Source organism: Labrus mixtus, chromosome 23 (assembly GCF_963584025.1).
Source record: "Labrus mixtus chromosome 23, fLabMix1.1, whole genome shotgun sequence".
Lineage (NCBI taxonomy): Eukaryota > Metazoa > Chordata > Actinopteri > Labriformes > Labridae > Labrus > Labrus mixtus.
The window spans coordinates 16,571,842-16,589,547 of NC_083634.1; the positions used below are offsets into that span (position 1 = coordinate 16,571,842).

General features: G+C 41.2%; 1 protein-coding gene across 1 annotated transcript in view; it reads left to right on the forward strand.

Moving 5' to 3' along the window:
• Positions 1–3,034: 3,034 nt before the first annotated feature.
• ndrg2 (NDRG family member 2) overlaps positions 3,035–17,706 on the forward strand; it is a 36,821-nt gene continuing 22,149 nt past the window's right edge. Inside the window, exon 1 of the mRNA XM_061030944.1 lies at positions 3,035–3,298. The gene's annotated coding sequence lies outside the window, so the exon portion shown is untranslated. The remainder of the gene's footprint in view (positions 3,299–17,706) is intronic.

The following is a 17,706-nucleotide window of genomic DNA, read 5'->3' on the forward strand; positions in this document are numbered from 1 at the left end:
GGGACACACACACCAAAATGGAGCGTTCTGAGAGAGCTGGTTTATACAGGGTCACAAACCTCCTCTGGTGCTTGATTCATGTTATATTTTGACCACAGCACAGCACAGATGTTTCATTTAGACCACAGGGGACTGTTTGAAAAGGGGGATAATATTTCCTCTTTAAGTGAAAGCAGCTGAACAAAAAGGTTTTTTTTTTTTAACATCGGTATAAGACCTTTTCTGGAATGCTTTCAATAACTCTGGGATTTCACAGTGACACAGTAACTTGTTTAAATGTGCGTCAGTGAGCTCGGGTGGAACAAATATCTGGCTCACCCCAGCATGACAAAGGCAAGGGCCGGAGGATCATTATGTAAGGTGGTTAATTTAGGGCCATGGAGGGATTTTAAACGGCCAACTATGATGCAGATAGCATATTGAGGGAGCATTTTTCCAAATCCCAATACTGCAAAAACGTCTATATATCATCTGAGGAAAATAATTGTCTGCCTCAGATACTTGGAAAGAATGTTTTAAGTGTAGCATTTAAACAAATTTCTTGCAAAATTTTCATAATTCAAGCACTTTGGAGGTATTGTAATATTAAGGATTAAATGTCAAGGTGGCAATAATCATCACAGAGGACCACAGACTCATCACAAATGCACATTGTTGTCTTTTTCCATTCTTTCTGCAGCTGGGAAGCTCATTCAGGAAACTCTGTGGTCGTCCAAAGGCAACACAAACAGGAGTGTAGTGTATGAGTGTCACTCGGGGGAAAGTATGAGCTGACTTACATAAGCACAGAGATGAAGAGTGATGGTCTGGTTCTCAGCAGCTCTGCTCTGGATCTGGAATACAGTGCAGCACAGTGTCTGCTGGGATTATGTGTGTCATGTTTATTTCCCCCCTTTCTTCCTGTATTAAAGAGCTTGTATTGTATTCCAGCGTGGAAAGGAGATTTATGCTAGTTCAAGTTGAAGTGGAAGAACTGGTGACATTGAAGCCGGAGGGGACTGGAGGTTGAGAAAAAAGAAGAATTCTAAAATGTTATGTGGATTCATCCTTTCTTATATCACAAATGAATATCATAGAAAATGTATCATATAAATGTTGTTATCAAACCTGTTCATCCATGTTTAATGGGCCAACTGTTAGCAAAAGCGCTAAATAAAGTAGTAAAAAAAATGTGCCCTATATATATATAGGCTATACATATATTAATCCCTGAGGGGAATTCTGGTTTACACTCTGTTATTTTAGAGACATGCTTCTCACACACATAGGCCCGAATCACACACATGCACAAACAGAACCTGTGGACGTGCATTAGTGGAGAGACGTCAGGGTCGGGCTGCTACACACTGCTAGGCAGGGAGCGCACCAGATCAATTATTCTGTCAACAATGTTACAACAAGGGAGGCCGTCTACAAGGGGCCTGATTAGCATCCCTGCTTAATTGTTATTAAGTCATTTGATCAAATTGCACTTTGTTATGGATCTTCATGTGCACCACAAATGTATGAAATAAAGAAAGACGGGCTGGCATTATTAAATAACTTGGGTGACTTACAGAATTGATCAAAGTCAAACTCTCAGTTGAATCTGTTGTTATGTAAGATTGAAGTGTACTGACATTCTGATCATGAACTGTTTCCTCCCCGAAATTTACACTAATTGAAACCATTGTTTTTCTATAGCATGTTCACTTTTCTGGGCATATAATTAAAGGCTTTATATGCGATTTTTCACACTTAAATATAATATAAATCAAGTATATCCTCTGAAAATAACTCTGTGAGTCATGACTGTCTACAATGGGTGTAACACCCGAGTCCCACTGTCTGTGATGCTTTCAGAGTTTTCAGAGTCCTATCTTCAGTTTGTTTACATCGCCAGGACGGCCGGCTGACTCCTCCCCTCGCGAATAAAAGTTGTTTAATTGAGGGACTAGAGAAAAGAAGAATAACATACTGTACTCACTGTTTAACTGCGTTTCTAGATCACGCTCATTTCAGGTAAATTTACATGCAGTGTGAAGATACGAGCATAGTAAAGATCGCTAGCATTAGCATGCTAACACAACAATGCAGCGCGAGTTGTTTTGGTTTCATGCTGGAGCTCAAGGGCGACATCTACTGGATCAAAAAATCGCATATAAAGCCTTTAACAAATGATGTGCTCTGTTTACCAAATTGAATAAGACTCTATTGGGGACATAATGATTCCAAATGAGTGAAATATTTTGGGGTAAAGATCAAATTGGCTGCATCAAATCTCCCTTATCGAATGAAACCAGTTATTGTCTCATAACAGGAGGGCTAATGTTCCAGTAAATGCTCAAATGAATTCAAGTGTACGCATTTTCCTGTGATTGTTTTCATTCAGGTGATAAAATCAGCCTACATTTGTGACGTCTTTTTGGTTTCTTTCACCTTCTAAATACTCATTAGTGAGAAACAACAAGTTTACAAGGGCGTGTGAGGAACAAAACAGCCATCTCTTTGACAAACTAACTGTCCTGCCTGATTCTAAACAGTCCTCAGGGACACAAGTGGACCTGAACCCCTCTTGGTGACCCCCTAAAGGCCACTCAGATTGCAGGTTTGAACCACTTAAGTTCCCATTGGGTGAAGGTTTCATTGTTAAACTGCTTGAATTCTGAAAGGTTCCCATCCTTTCACCCTTTTTTGACCGCTTTTTCACTCCAGGTGTGTTTGTTTACCTACTGGCTGCTGCCCAGGCGGGAAGCTCGAGCGCTCGGCTCAGTTCCACTTGCTGAACAAGAGCGGACTGTACCATTGTGGAGCCTCGGCGGAGGGGGAGCCAGAAAGAGAAACAAACCATTGTCTCCTGATACAGCGTCTAATCGATTGTCGATTAGTGAGCAAGTGAGAAAGCGTATTAAACACAATAATAAACGTATTTGGGTTTTCAATTCACGATTTTACTTGTGTTTATTACATATTTAAAGGCTAATTACTATGTGCCACCCCTAAAAAACTCCACCGCTCCGTCTCGTCTTTTGATTGACCGCTCCATATTTTTTTCCCTCTGTGCTGAATTTTCCTCCTGCTGGAGAAAGGAGAAAAAAAAACAACACTGACTGGGGGGAAAACTGAGAGGAAGAAAGCACAGCGTTAAAAATAAAAGGAGGTGGAGGAAAAAAGTGAAATAACAGGAGAAAATCGGGAAGATTGGAGGAACAGGTTTTGGAAAAGAGAGCAAAGAAGACGTCGCGCAAGTGGAGAACGAGACTTGCAATATATATTTAGAAGTGATTTTTTTTGTGATTTTTTTTGGAGGAATAAAAAGGTGAGTTCATCCCGTTTTTTTTATTATTTCATTTTTTGAAGCATTACTACAAAGCTGTGGTAGCATTTCTTTTTTTTTGCAAGTGTTTTCGGTCTTTATGTCCTCCTGGAGAAAGTCAGGGAGTAGCCTGTGCAGATTTGTCATTGTTCATTCAACAGTCGTGCAAGAAGGCAGTAAAACGAGAGAATTTTTTTTTCTTTTCTTTTTTTTTTCTTGAGGGAATTCTGAATGATAAAACGTGCAGGGATGCAGCATGGCCCCTTTTGCATTATGCAAAACCGATGTCAAAGTAATCAATGCCCCCCTTTGGTGTTTTCCTCCTTGTTTCAATTCAGAAACATGCTGCTCTGCCCATGTCAAAAAATTTTTTTTTTTTTTAAAAATTAAATTGTGCAAGTGCAAGAAATTCGTTTTTCAAACTCAGCTTGCAAGCACACTAAAATATAGCCTATTTGAATATGTGTTTCTTTTGCATGCATGTGACCTGGATAAGTGTCTGGTATAGAGAGATAGTGCGTGTTATTGACGCGCACATGTGGCATAGCCAGCGGGTCTTTGTTTCTCCCCCCTCCCCTCCCCTCCCTCCCCCTCTGCTAAACAGCCGACCCAGGCATGACAGCTCACGGCCGAACGAATACAGGCCTATATATTGACATCTTGGTGCCGCATGAACTTGAATCATACGTGAACCTGAACGCCCCTTCCCCTACATCACTGTTTTTGTATTTCAGCCAACCCGGTGCCTCGCTGCTCTTCCTTTGTGGTGTTTTAAAAAAGGGGGGTGTCCCTGCAGAGACGCAGCAATTTCATGGTTAAATAGCACACTTTTTTTTTTTTTTACAACATAATTTAAATGTGTTTTTTTTCTAAGAGGGAGGCAGTGAGTTAGGGGTTGCACGAGAAGGGGGGGGGGGGGGGGGGGGGTAAAGAGGGATGTTTTGACTGTTGGCGCGCCAGAGGAGGTTAAGAGAGGGGGGGTTATAATGTGTGTCAATGTCAAATGGAGGTGTGTCCCCCTGTGTGTGCGTTCAGTAGCCTCGCGCTGGCTTGGCTAGAACGTGAGAGGACATTAAAAAAAAAAAAAAGACCCAGCATGCCCAGAAAATATCTGTTTCATAAGAGTCTCCCATATGGAATATAGGAAAAATGTTATGGTTCTGTGTGTCGTGCCAGACCAAGGACACACACACACACACACACACACACACACACAGACACACACACACACACACACACACAAAATCTCGCACATCTTCCGTCTGTCTACACACTGCTCAACACAGACAGGTTTTCACTATGCTGCGCGCACGCACGCTCTCCAACACGCTCGCGCGCAGATCCTCTGTGAGTCATACCGCATTTGGAGGCTCGCGGCCTCACTGCTCTTTGAGTGGAGTGGAGCCCCCTGCTGATAACGTGCGCGCACACACACACACACACACACACACACACACACACACACACACACACACACACAGCGCAAGGAGCACACAGGCTATAGGCCTCTTGTGAAGAAGAAGAAGAAGAAGAAGACATTTGTTCCAGGATTGTTTGTTTGGATGTACCAATGCAAGGCGCACGAGGAGGCACGCGCTTCACAGGCTCTCCACGAGTCTGTGGCTGAAATGATAATGTGTTGAGACACAGAAATGCGGCCGCACACACGGACACTGACACAAAGTGCAGTGTTGGTCTTTGTTGGATTGGGTGTGGTGTCAGGAATCCTGTTTTTATAATTTTGTGGCGTTTTAAAATGAATTTTTGGTATGAGGGCCACCCATTGTAAATGTAAATCCTCAAAAATGCAGTTATTTATTTGGATGTGTAAGGGTCAGTTCACCCACATTTTAGTTTTGGATTTACATGCCAAGTTTTCTATGTATGTCTGCAAGGTTTTTGCCTTTATCTGCATCTGTGGGCAGGTTTTTGGGACTATTTCTTTGGAGAAAGTAGTTCCTAAAGACTATATAAATAAAAATTTTCATCAGTTTCAAAAATATCTGGTAATGGGATGTGCCAGATATAATATACGATATGTAATTGAAAGATAGGGAGGAATAGAATATATAATATGATACACAGTGTACTTACCCACTGTACCTATAGTAGGGGGCAATGGGGATGAATTCTGCTCAAGTTGCTTCTCAGATTGTCCAGCGTGCTGCTGAGAGGGTGTGTCCATTATTTTCAACCGTTCAGCCAGTATTCTGGCCTTGACCACCTTTTCCAGTCTGTCAAACTGCATGACCACGACAGACTCTGCTTTATTCATCGGTCTGTTGGCATCTTTTGCTGTGGGGCTCGCTCCCTGACCCCAGCACACAACAGCAAAGAAGAATGTGCAACAACAGGCTGGTAGCTCTCCACATAAGTCCCATATCTATGCAGATCCCGGGAAGGAGAGGTCTCAGTTCTTCTTGGGTCCAACACCATCTCCTTTGTCTTTTAAGCTGCAGGTCATTCATTGCAGGGCAACTGTCCCTATTCATGAGTACAAAGATAGACTTTTAAATTCTTTGATGCAAACTGGTGACAAACATGGACCATGATCAACATGTGTAAAACAATTCTTGCTAACCAAAGCATTGGACGCCTAAAGTGAAAAGCAAAGATTTAAGATGAGATGGAGCTTTATTAATCCCGGAGTAAATTCTTGATCAAGTACATTTTTTTAACCAACTCTTTATACCCTAACTCTTATTAAGACTTGTTTTCATATCCGTTCCACATATTTACTCAAAAGCTAAAATGCCTGTGTAAAGTACAGTGCTGTTAGTTGAATAGTAAAGCACCACCAGGACCATTGCCAACATTTTAGGGCTGCTGAAACATTAACAAATAAATACTGAAACACTCTAAATTAGGGCTTTTTATTATAATCGTTAAGTGCATATTTATGTGTTAGGGCGCACCAATGATCCGAACACTGACTGCAGGATATAACTGCTCCACTTGACATCGTAGTTCTCCTTTCACTCGAACGCTGTAGATGTTTTCTCCTGTCTCTCGTCTCCATGTTTCCTGAGCTTATCACGGTGGTGGGAGGACATGCCTCTGGACTTCAAAGGCTCTCCCTCCACTCTGTTCCAGCATGAGATACTACAAATCACGGGGTACTTGTGGAGGTCTGGAGAACACATTGTTCTGCTGTGCATTTTTTTATTTATTTTTGACTTGATACGGTGTCGAGCTGCAGAGCCGAGCTTGTGCAACACTGACTTACCAGAAGAGTGCATGTGGCCTTAGTGAGGGTCTCGGTATAGAGAACATATATAAAAAAAAAACAAAGACTTGATGAAGAAAAAACATGCTAATGTTATACTACTAATAATAATAAAAGCTTGGCTTTATATAGCACCTTTCAAGAAACCCCAAGGACGCTTGTAACCCTGTGCTGAAATCCACTTTTCAGGTCATTGTTTAAGGGAATAAAGACTAAAATGAATGACTTTTAATCACCATTTTGATTCCAAATACAGATCTCCCCACCATATTTATGTTTTATTTTTAAATTCCAAGTCTGGAAATTGATCTAGTAGCTGGAGGTGCCAGTTCACTTCACTTCCTGCCCTTTGAGCAAGGCACTGAACCCGCATCGGCTCAGGAGCTCTTCCTGTGGACAGCCCCCCCTCACTCTAACACCCCTCCATTAGTGCATGTCTACTGGATCCCATTCGTGCATGTGTGTGTATTTCAGCCTATTTGTGTGTAGCATGTTCAACAACGGATGGAGTGTAAAAAGTAATTTCCCCTCAATGCGATTAATAAAGTTAATCAAACTGTTGAAAAACCAAGCAATGAAATAAACTATAATGTAACATGAATCAATATTATTTGATCAAACTATCATTTAACTTTGTGTAATTTCACTAAATCAGCTACTTCCCTATCACTTAGCTTGGAACTGTAACGTTTGGCAAATGAGCCAAAAAGTTTCCATCAATGTTGAAATACTGGATGAAGTCTTCTAGAACTTCATAACCATCAAACATTCAGAAGGTCAAGGTTTAATCAGGGTGCTGGGACTTTGAATGATCTGGGCTTTGATGTACTGTTGTAGCTTTTTGGGTTATTCTGGAGTCGTGTGATTTTTTTTCTGGCAGGCCCAAAAATAAACTCTTCAGCCTGAACAGTCGCCCTTCAGCCTGATGCTACATCCCCGAGTGTTTGTGTTCTGGCCAGACTAATAATCCGAGAGATCAACTTGTTGACATCATTAAACCGTGGCGGATGGGAGCATTTCTCTCCTGAGGCATCTGCTTGAAGCTTGCAGACATCTCTGAATCAAGCGAAAAACACAAAAATATCTGTAAAATTTGAAATAACATTCAAAGTTTTTAATTCACAACTTGCGTTTCACTTATTCCGACTACGGCGGAAGTTTGTCCTTGCTTAAACTGCAGATGGGGATGACCTTGTTTGTAAACCAATGCAGTCATTTTAAATTGTCTCTGCACCATTGACCTGGTTGCCATGGTTGCTATTGACCAATGTGGCCTCATTACAGGCTCGTTGTACCATCATTGGACATCCCCTGTGTTCATTTGGATTATCAGTGACAGTTTGACCTTTTGCTCTCCAGGCAGAATCAAATGTATCCAAAGGGTTGCTAGGGTTTTAAAACACAGGGAACAGTTTTTGATGCTAACTCTTGCATCAAAAAGCATTACTACTAAAATGCTAGTCTATGAAGTGTGGAAAGAAGCGATTTAACCATTTTCCTCTGTCAAATTAAAGTATATTACATACAGTATAAGAAAGACATATTCCTGATTGATTTTATGCAGACAGTTTCTCTCTACAGACTTATTTACTCTTGTTTGACCATCAAAGTATTGCAGGAAACTTACGCCAAAACTAGAAAATGTTAGCTTGTTGTGTGTAGGTGACACCAACTGTTTGCTTTTCCTTTTCTCGGCCAACTGATGTCAGGGACTTGCAGCTACAGCCTACTTTGGTCTTGTTTGAAGGTTAGCCATAATTAGCCAACATATGCTAGTTATTTAAGTCAATGAAAAGATTCATAAACTTTTTTGTTTGTTTGCTTATTTCTTTAACCTATAAGATTCTGCTGGCACTGCTTCACTGGTTCTGGTATAACCATGAGCGAATAGGCAGGGAGAAGTTGGCTAACGTTAGCATAAGGAGGCTAAATATTGCTGTGTAGCTTACATATTAGTCGGAGAAAAGATACACCATGTGCCTTTTCCTTTGTTAAATGTATAATCACTAAGCGATAGCCTCACTTAGTCTTCTTTCTATTTGATGAAAGCAAAAGAGGTTAGGTGAAGTTAGCAATTGTTAGCTAGGTATTGTTGTGTATATTACTTATCAGTCAGGGAAATAGTATACCATTAGATCTTTTTTTGTTTGTAAAGCAGCTTTACATACAAGAAGCTAATACATACATTGCACCATTTGCTCCATCTGCCAAGGCACGAATGCACTGATATTCTTTTGGTATAAGTGGGAAACTTACTCAAGCATATTCAGACTGTCACCTCGCCTGTTGACTCTCCCAATATTAACATTTACTCCCGCCGTGTTTGCTAATCCATCAGGTTGGACTTCAGGGAAAGATGATGTGCTTGAGCTGTCAGAATGGCAGATTTGTGCAGTGTTGAGGTTGAAATTGCAGTTTATTGTGACATTCAGCGCTGAAGAAAGTGGATATGGAGATGTAAAATGATAGCAAGTCATGTGCTTCATCAGCGTTGACTGCCTGGCGTTAAGATCTGTTAGCTGCTACAACGTAGAAGACATTGATGACAGTGTCGAGAGGTAGCTTAATGTGTGAATATGCAGAAAACTAGGCCAGTAAACAAGCTATTATTGGAAGTAAAGCTTCAGACGTGGATTCAGGTCCCAGAATAACATGGAATCAAATGCTGTTGTCATCTTAAAATAGTCTTTGTCCTTACATTGACGTGTTAACAACGCTGCAGTGATCTCCATTCTAAGTGCACACCAGCTGTTGGGTTAATGCGAACCTGTCAGTGTTGTGACATGGGCACTGCATCTCGGTGCAGCGTCGACCTGAGCCGCTGATTAAATGTGAAGTATTGTTGGAGTAAGTGGACGGTTTTAATGTGTTTGATGGTGTTTCAGTGGTGGTGGTGTTATTGAGCTGATGTTCTCCACTGTGGGTGTAATTGGCCTCTTTGGAGTAAGAGTTTTGTTCACTGCTCAGTTTCATTACCGCTGCTCATTTATAGCAGCTACCATCACAAGTGTTGGAAAGATCCAGAATGATGGTTTGGAAAAATTGGAATTGGAAAAAAACATAAACGATATAATATATAATAATATATAATGATTCTAAAGCACATACAAGGATTACGTTTGTTTGTCAAGCCGCATCCACCAACATGAAATGGGTTAAATGGCCTTGTGTAATGTCAGAAGGTTTGCTCACAGTAACAAAACACAGGTAATTATCATAACCTGTATAAAACATGGATGTAGTCTCAGTGATGTCACCCGTTGGTTTTTAAAGTGTACTTTTCAATCCCCGACAATGGCAGTCGCCATGTTGGAAATGTTATCTCAGACTATAACTTTAGGTCAGGCAAAGCGGTGGAGTTGAGGCGGATCTCAAGCCTCCTGGCAAGCGCTCACCAGTCTGTCAGATCATCCACGCCCCTAACTATGCATAACTCTTAGTCTCAATATAATCCAAAGGTGAGTTGTAAAAATGTCATGCTACTTCATTTTTAAATGTTAATGTTTTTTTAAAAGGTTGCGAAAATGGTTGTGCATGTAAAGTGGAACTATTAGCCCATTAGCCAATAAAGTACACATCCCATATGATATATATTGCAGGTTATTATAATTGTAGGTATAACTCGAAATGCATTTATTTGATCAAATATACTTTATACAGTATATGAAGGAAATTCCCTTCCTGTCCCTTATTTACATGCTCCAGTTGTACAGCCCACCTGAGTGCAGCTTCTGTTACTAACACTGTCTAATGTTGCACCTCTGCCTGTTGGCGCCCACAGAAACATTGATTCTTCTCTGTTGACAGTAGATTCAGCTCATTGTGTAAAAAAAACAAACAAAAAAACCTGCAAACACGACAGGAGAGACCATGGCAAATGCAAAACAAACATTGAGATTTGTGCTCACAGGCTATTAAAAATTACTCATTTGGATGGAAACCAATGCACAGCAAACAGCTGAAATGTTACCCCCCCACCCCACCCCCACCCCCACTCAGTCAGATCTGCATCTATCGCTGTATTAAGAGGATTTACTCAATTTTGTTAATAGCTTATGAGGAAGAAAATTAAGATAAATCTCATTATGGACAGTAATCCATTAAAATTGTTAAATTTGTTTAACGATTCCAAGGAATTCTAATATTCCTAGTAAGTTTTAACGTGCCGAAAAAGCAGGCCTCTCCTGTGTTAAAAATGGCCGGAGATTGGTCGGTAATATTATTCTCCTGTTATTTCTGTGTGGCAGCAGTGTGCGCTCGCCCAGGTTTTTCGGAGCTTGGTTGTATTTATAGTTTAAGTTCAGTAAGAAGAGCACTGAGCGTGTAGGTGTTTGAGATTTGTCTATTCTAAATAAATTCTGCCCATGTGAGTGTGTTCTTTTTGTATCAGAATTGTCATCATTATGTCTTGGCCAGTTGTAGTGTCTGGTGCATATTAGACTCAGTGTATAAAAAGTATGGATTTTTCATTTTTTTTAAATAATCTGTGTAGATGTACTGGAGCGTAAATCTCTCTGCATCTGGGTCAGTTCGTATGGATTTTATACTGTGTAGGTGTATGAGATTACAGCAGTCATACGCTGGGCAGTGTGTGTGTGTTTAAGTATGTGTGTGTGTGTTTGTGGGTGCACTGCTCAGTCCTATGCCTGATGGCGTGAGGCCAGACACAGATAGGGCAGCCCGTACAATGCCCTGTCTGTTCCCACAAGTCCAAGCAGCCCTTCACAACACCCTATTTATAGACAAATGCTCCAACCAAACTCCATTCATATTTCTGATGTGGGATGTGTGGAGTAGATTGTGTAGATGTACCTTCTTCTTCTTCTAAAGCTGAACTGCGTGGTGCAAAATTTCACACTCTCTGATTTCGATTCAAAACGACCCGAATGTGCCTCGAGTCTGGTTGCTGTCAGAGGGCGACGGCTCTCAGTGTTGTGTGTTTTTAGCATTCCACGGCGCTGCAGTTACATAATCAGGAATGTTTGTCAATAGATCCGCGGGCACAGGAGGGGCCGAAAATAAACAGCGAAAAGCATGCTAGCAAGGGTAACGTTCAAACCCCTGCTGGTATGAGCAATATCCTTGTGAAGTGTTTTTTTATATGGAGGAGATTGTCTGCAGTTGGGTCATGTATCTCCTAGCAACAAGAGCTGCCGCCTTGACGGGGGGGGGGGGGGGGGGATGGCTGTAGGGTAGTGATGGATAAATATGTAAGTGTAGGAAAACAGCTTCCTGTAGCCTAGACCGCCAAAAGATAAAGAAAGTTGTTCAGTGGATGGTCCAAAAAATGACATTTACTGAAGTTGGACTGAAGATGTGTGACCTTTTTTAAAAAGTCCAGGTGGCCGGATTTAGCAATCAAATATCAGACTTTGGAAGGTCTAACACTGAAGGGTAACGGCTGGGTTGGAGTGTCCTCTCAACAGGTGGTGTTTCTTTAAACCATGAACATAAATGGCTGACTTTTTTTCACCCTGACTTTTTCCTACTAGCCCGCTATTCAAAATCCTGCGTGAAGTCCAGGGTGAGCTGGTGTGTGAACACAGCAGCAGGTAAAAGTCAGGAAAATTCACCTGCAAATGAAATGGGGACGACGTTAATATCAGCTGCTTCATGCTCACCAGGATTTTCTTCTCCACTAATTTGTTGATACTGCTGATATATAATATGACAAGTAGCATTTATATGAAGGCTAAAAATGTCATCATTGGCTTAGTCTGCCATTTTGGTGTTGTTCTTTATATCATGTCTTGCCTACTGAGAACCCTAACTGTAACCAATCCGACAGGGGAAGTTTCCCACTGTGGGGGTGCAGATGTAAACTAACAGCCAACTCATGAAGATTTCAGGGACAGCCTGTCCTGGAATTTTGGAGAGACATTTGCATGGTGTGCATATGTGAATACAGTTTCTGGCAGACTAATCGACTCTGGATGACCCTGATGAAGGACACAAGCCGAAACGCGCCGTTCTAATTTTTTTATCTAATTAGTATACTTAAAAGTGCTGCTGAAGCGTTTTGACCTCCTCAAGCCTTTCACTCTTCATTCACCTCGTTAGTTGTGCCATAAAGTCCCGCTCTGCTTCTTCAGACCAATCAACTCTGACAGAAATAATCCACACTGTGATTTCTTCCAAAAACCATACATCACCATTCGTCATTAGACATTAAACACCCCCATGTAGCTGGAATGGAATGACCATTGTGCATAGTCGACTGAGGCTCTGCCGAACAAATCGTCAAGTACTCGACAACTCTTCAACAAAAATGAATAAATGATCTTAAAAGGTACATGTATAGTTTATTGAGTATGTGTGGAGATTATGAATGAGTTATGACATCGCCAACATGAAACCTACCAGAGAAATGTTGTTGAACTACTTCATATTTAACATTAGACACTAGACCTGCACCATTTGTTGTTACACAACACCTGTGTTTTCAAATGGCACCAATGAATCCAGAGGGAACTGATAGCTAGCTTTATCTGACTCCATTAACATGATTGAAGATCACGGCCATTTTACCCAACCGCGTTTTCTACCACACACAGAACCGACGCAATCGTGCCTTTTAAAAACTCCCAGTAGAAGGGTCATTAACTCGTGTACGTTATTTCTCTCCATAACTGTTAAGTGAACACAGCAATCACAGTAATTAGGCACCTGCTGTAATATTAGCTCATAATTATTCACTCTATGTGGTTTCATTCCACTCAGTGCCGAGCTCTCAATCAGTCACTGTAACAGAGAGAGGAGGATATTTAGTGTCTGTTAATCTGTTATTCATTTAAACATATTTCACTCATCCGCATAATCAGCCACCAACACTGTGAACTCTTCATTATCGAGAAATATTCCAGCCAGTGACAGACGCTGTTCAACATGGATTAGTTCTGCTTTAACTGAGTCCACCGCTCCATGAAGACACATCTCTTATAACCATCAGGTCTTATGTTATAAGGATGAGGCACTGGAGTGACGCTGGAAGATGCTGCAGCAGCAGGCGGCCATCTTCATGGGCTTTATTTAGCACATGATCTATGGGATCAGCGTGACTCATACTGTAGATAACGGCGGCAGCTTCTGTGAATATTGCATGCAGTGTTGGGCAAGCTACTTGTAAAATGTAGAGAGAGCTAAGCTACAAGCTAGCCTACTGACAATTAAGCTTCACTACAGCAAAGCTAGCTATGGGAGAAGTGTAGCAAGCTAGTCTACAGCAACATGGCAAAGCTAGCTTGCTGCTGGGGATGGGTACGAGTACTCGGGTACTCGTTGACATTATTACTCGAGGAACCTTTCAGTACTCGCACTGTCGCACATCCTTTTGTTAAAGGCTACAGTTCAACTTAGTTAGCGTTACATGTTTAACTGAGCTGTCTGCGTTTGGCTAACAGAATATACTTAGCAAGACAACAATGAAGAGGTGTAACTTCTCCAACTACAGCTTCATCTTTTTTCAACATAGCGAACCAGATAACAGCAACGCAGCGAGCCAGATTACGGCAACAACAACCACTGCTTTACGGCAGCCACAGTAACTCTCTAGGGACACATTACTCCAAAAGGCGAGAGAGCATTTAAAAAACAAGACCATTATAACTAGCAGTGCACTATAAGTGGCATTAAATGCACATCATAGAACTAGTAGTTTGATGACTTGGCTTGATTGTTCCCATTAAGGAACATTTTAATGCTGTAACTTTCCAAGGATCAGTCAGACAATGGTGCTCTTTGAATTGAGGCAGCAGTTTGAATAAAGCTCTTTTCAGTTTAAATATGACAGAGCCTTGTGCAAGTGACCCGGACCCATAAAGAAATGTTTTTTCCCATTTTGGCGGTGAAGAACTTGGCTCCTGCTCTGAGACCAGACTTCACTGGAGATGTTATGATACCATTTCTTTTCTTCCCAGTTCATCCTGATACCATTCTATACTAATTGCCTCTCTAATTCCAATTGTATAAATAATATACACCTTTATGGATGAACGAACATAGATGGTTGGCATTTTATCAACTTTGACTGATATTACACTTTCTGCTATCACCACACTATTGTCTACTGTTAGTTGGGATAGTCGGTGATATCGGAAACCTCAAAATGGACAATCCAAAACCAACATCTGGATCTGTGGAACAAGGCCTTCTAACTCCTTGCAGGTGTAGATGTTTAGTTATCCATTTTGTCCTATTCTAAATGTATCACCGTTTCAGTTTTGGAGGCTCGGTTGGACAAAAAGTTCAGCATTTATTTTTCAAATTTTGAATGCAGTTATTTAAATGAAATAACACAGTTATACAAAGAGGTCAAGTTAACACACTTGGATGAGCACTAAGCCGCCAGCTGCTTCGGCAGGCCTGCTCACTGGCTGAAACCTTTCATAGGTTAAAAAACCTCCTGGTAATGTTTGCTTAGCATAAATTGAGGCTCTTAATATGCTTATAGAAACCCACTGGGACTAACACTCTATCACATGGTAGGTACTGATGTATTTTTAAAACCGTGTGTTTTTGAAGTAGCTGCCTTTAGAAAAATCTCTTTTATGTTTGGCTGCAGCAACAATGAGCTCACCATCAATAAGCCAATTGTCACTTTCACCTCTTTGCAAATGGCTCCAGACAATTTGAATGTACCCTTAGCTTGAAGGTCAATTTGTGTTTTGTGTATGGGGAGGGGAAGCATACTGGGATCATGCGCTCGCCGTCTATTGGCTTGTGACCTAAATCGAAACAATCGATTGAGCTGTCTGAGTCTCTTATTCTCTGCACGTCATGAACACACTCACAGATCTGACGTGAACAATGGACAATGAGCTGCTGTCTTTAATGTATTTACATAATTAGTCAAGCTAATTAGGGCTCCTGGTTTCACTTCACGCTTCACACTGTGATGCATTCTCCCTTGCTGTTGATCTAACTAAAGGCTTATTTGTCGGACATTGTTATACATTCAGGGGTGGACGTCGCAGGAGGAGAGGGAATTTGAATTTCATAGATAATCCAGGAGCTGTCAGAAAACCAGAAACACAAACTGTTGCGTTATCATACGGAACATTTGCTCTCTGCATGTCAGTACTGCAAGTTCACCATACAATGATGTAGGAAATGAATACCATTCCTTTGTGAAATAACAGGAAATTACAAATCCCATTTGACTTGTTACTTTGACTTTAAGCTTTTTTCACGTTTTCTAATGAGATGCAGCAGATGGCCGTTCAACATGAGTCTGGATCTGCTCTGGGTTGCTGCCAGCTGAAAGGAAGTTTTTTCCTTGCCACTGTTACTTTGCCAATGCTTCCAAGTGCAGTGCTCACGGTTGATTAATGTTGGGTCTCTGTAAATAAGAAACAAAATAAAACTGGTGTTCCCAATGTTTTTGGATTTGGTGATTGAGCATGAATAACAACTGATGGATGGACGTCCTGTGAACCTTAGAGCTATGTGACCACACACTTCATTTATCATGATATACTGCTGATATAAGTTTTCTTTTCACTTCAGACTGCACCAACTTTCACGGGTAGACACGACACAAGATGGAAATAACTGTAACATGCACTTCTGTCAGGCAGTCTTAAGGTTTGAGCCCAACATTTGACTGGCATCAAGGGCCAACATGTAAAAATATGAATCATAAGTTTAACCGAGAAGTCATTCTGGTGCCGTCTAGCGAGGTTGATATAGTTTAATTGTTTAGTAATTGGTTTCAGCTAGTTGCACACATCCCTACTTATTTTGAACCAATCAAACTTAGACCTATGAGGGCACAGAAGAGTTAAGAAGTGACACTATTCTGAACAAGTAAGTACTCACTCTATAAGCCAAAGTATTTATTTACAGTATCATCTGATATGACCACTTGAATAACAGTTGGTTTGATGAGTACTTTCGCTTTCAATCGGGCAGAGAGACTGGATGTCTGAGTGGAGGTGAGATCATGATAGAGGGAATAAAAGGCGGTCCGGTAAATGAAAAGAAGAACTGAGCTGTTCTGCTGAGTGATGGACGATAGAGGATTTGAGAGGACAAGCAGACAAAGCGATCCGCTGAGAGAAAGAGGGAAAACAGGCTTTTTCTAAGCTGCTCTTTCGTTTGTTTGAGGGTCTTTGGAGAGCCGAGGTGATCCACGTATGCCCATCCAACGCCGTGGGAATCTGCACGGGAGATTTAAAGAGGGGTAGAGTGAAATGAGGCTTGGCTCAAAGAGGAGACAAGGGGAGCTTTGCCCCCCCCCCCCCCCCCCCCCGCTCTGGGTCTCCATGCTGGCTGCTGTTGAGCTTCCTCTCTCTCTCTACAGATATTTGTCGCTCATCTTTCTCTCTCTCTTTTTTTATGCTCTTGGAGTGTGATTCATCCAGCAGACTGAACAACTGAAGCCAAAAAACCTGATGTTCAAAGTGTTTGTTAGGGAGTGGATATGCTTAGAAATGCACAGTACCCTTTGTGTATTATAGTGTAGTTTTAAAAAAAGCTGTTTTTCCCTGAGGGATGAAGTGAGGTTTGTTTCTTGTGAATGTATCTAAACATTACACCCAATAAATGTTACAGCTAGCTCGTTGATAATTTTGTTCTTTGTATTGATGGGATAAGTTATAACAAATGACGTATTACAAGGCTAGCTTTAGAGGCGCTAGGTGGTGGATTTTAGATTGGAGCTGCTTTCCCCTTGCATCCAGTTATTATGCTAAGCTACGCTAACTCATTATAATACTTTTTTTTTTAAAACTTTGTTCTTTGTAATGATGCAATAAGTTCTAACAGAAGATGTAATAAAGGGCTATCTTCAGAGGTGTTTGTTGGTGGATTTTGGATTGAAGCTGCTTTCCACATGCGTCTGGCTATTATGCTAAGCTAAGCTAACTCTCCATGGGTTCCGTTTTCTTAATGAATGGACAAACATGACTGTGGTATTGATTTCCTCTTTGAATCTTCTGCAGGGCAGCATGTTGTTAAGCATTGAACAACTCATATTCTGCTGTTTTAAGAAATGCCAATGGCAAATCTTGACGCCAATAATGCAGAAAGCTACGACCGCTTGCCACAAAAATAGTCCCGCCATAAATACACTTTGCTTGTATGGATTTTAAAAGATAAGTGTTATAACAGATTTTTCGAGTGACTTTTGGTTGGGTAGAGGTAGGGTGGCTGTATACACTTGCTTCCACTTTATGCTACGCTAAGC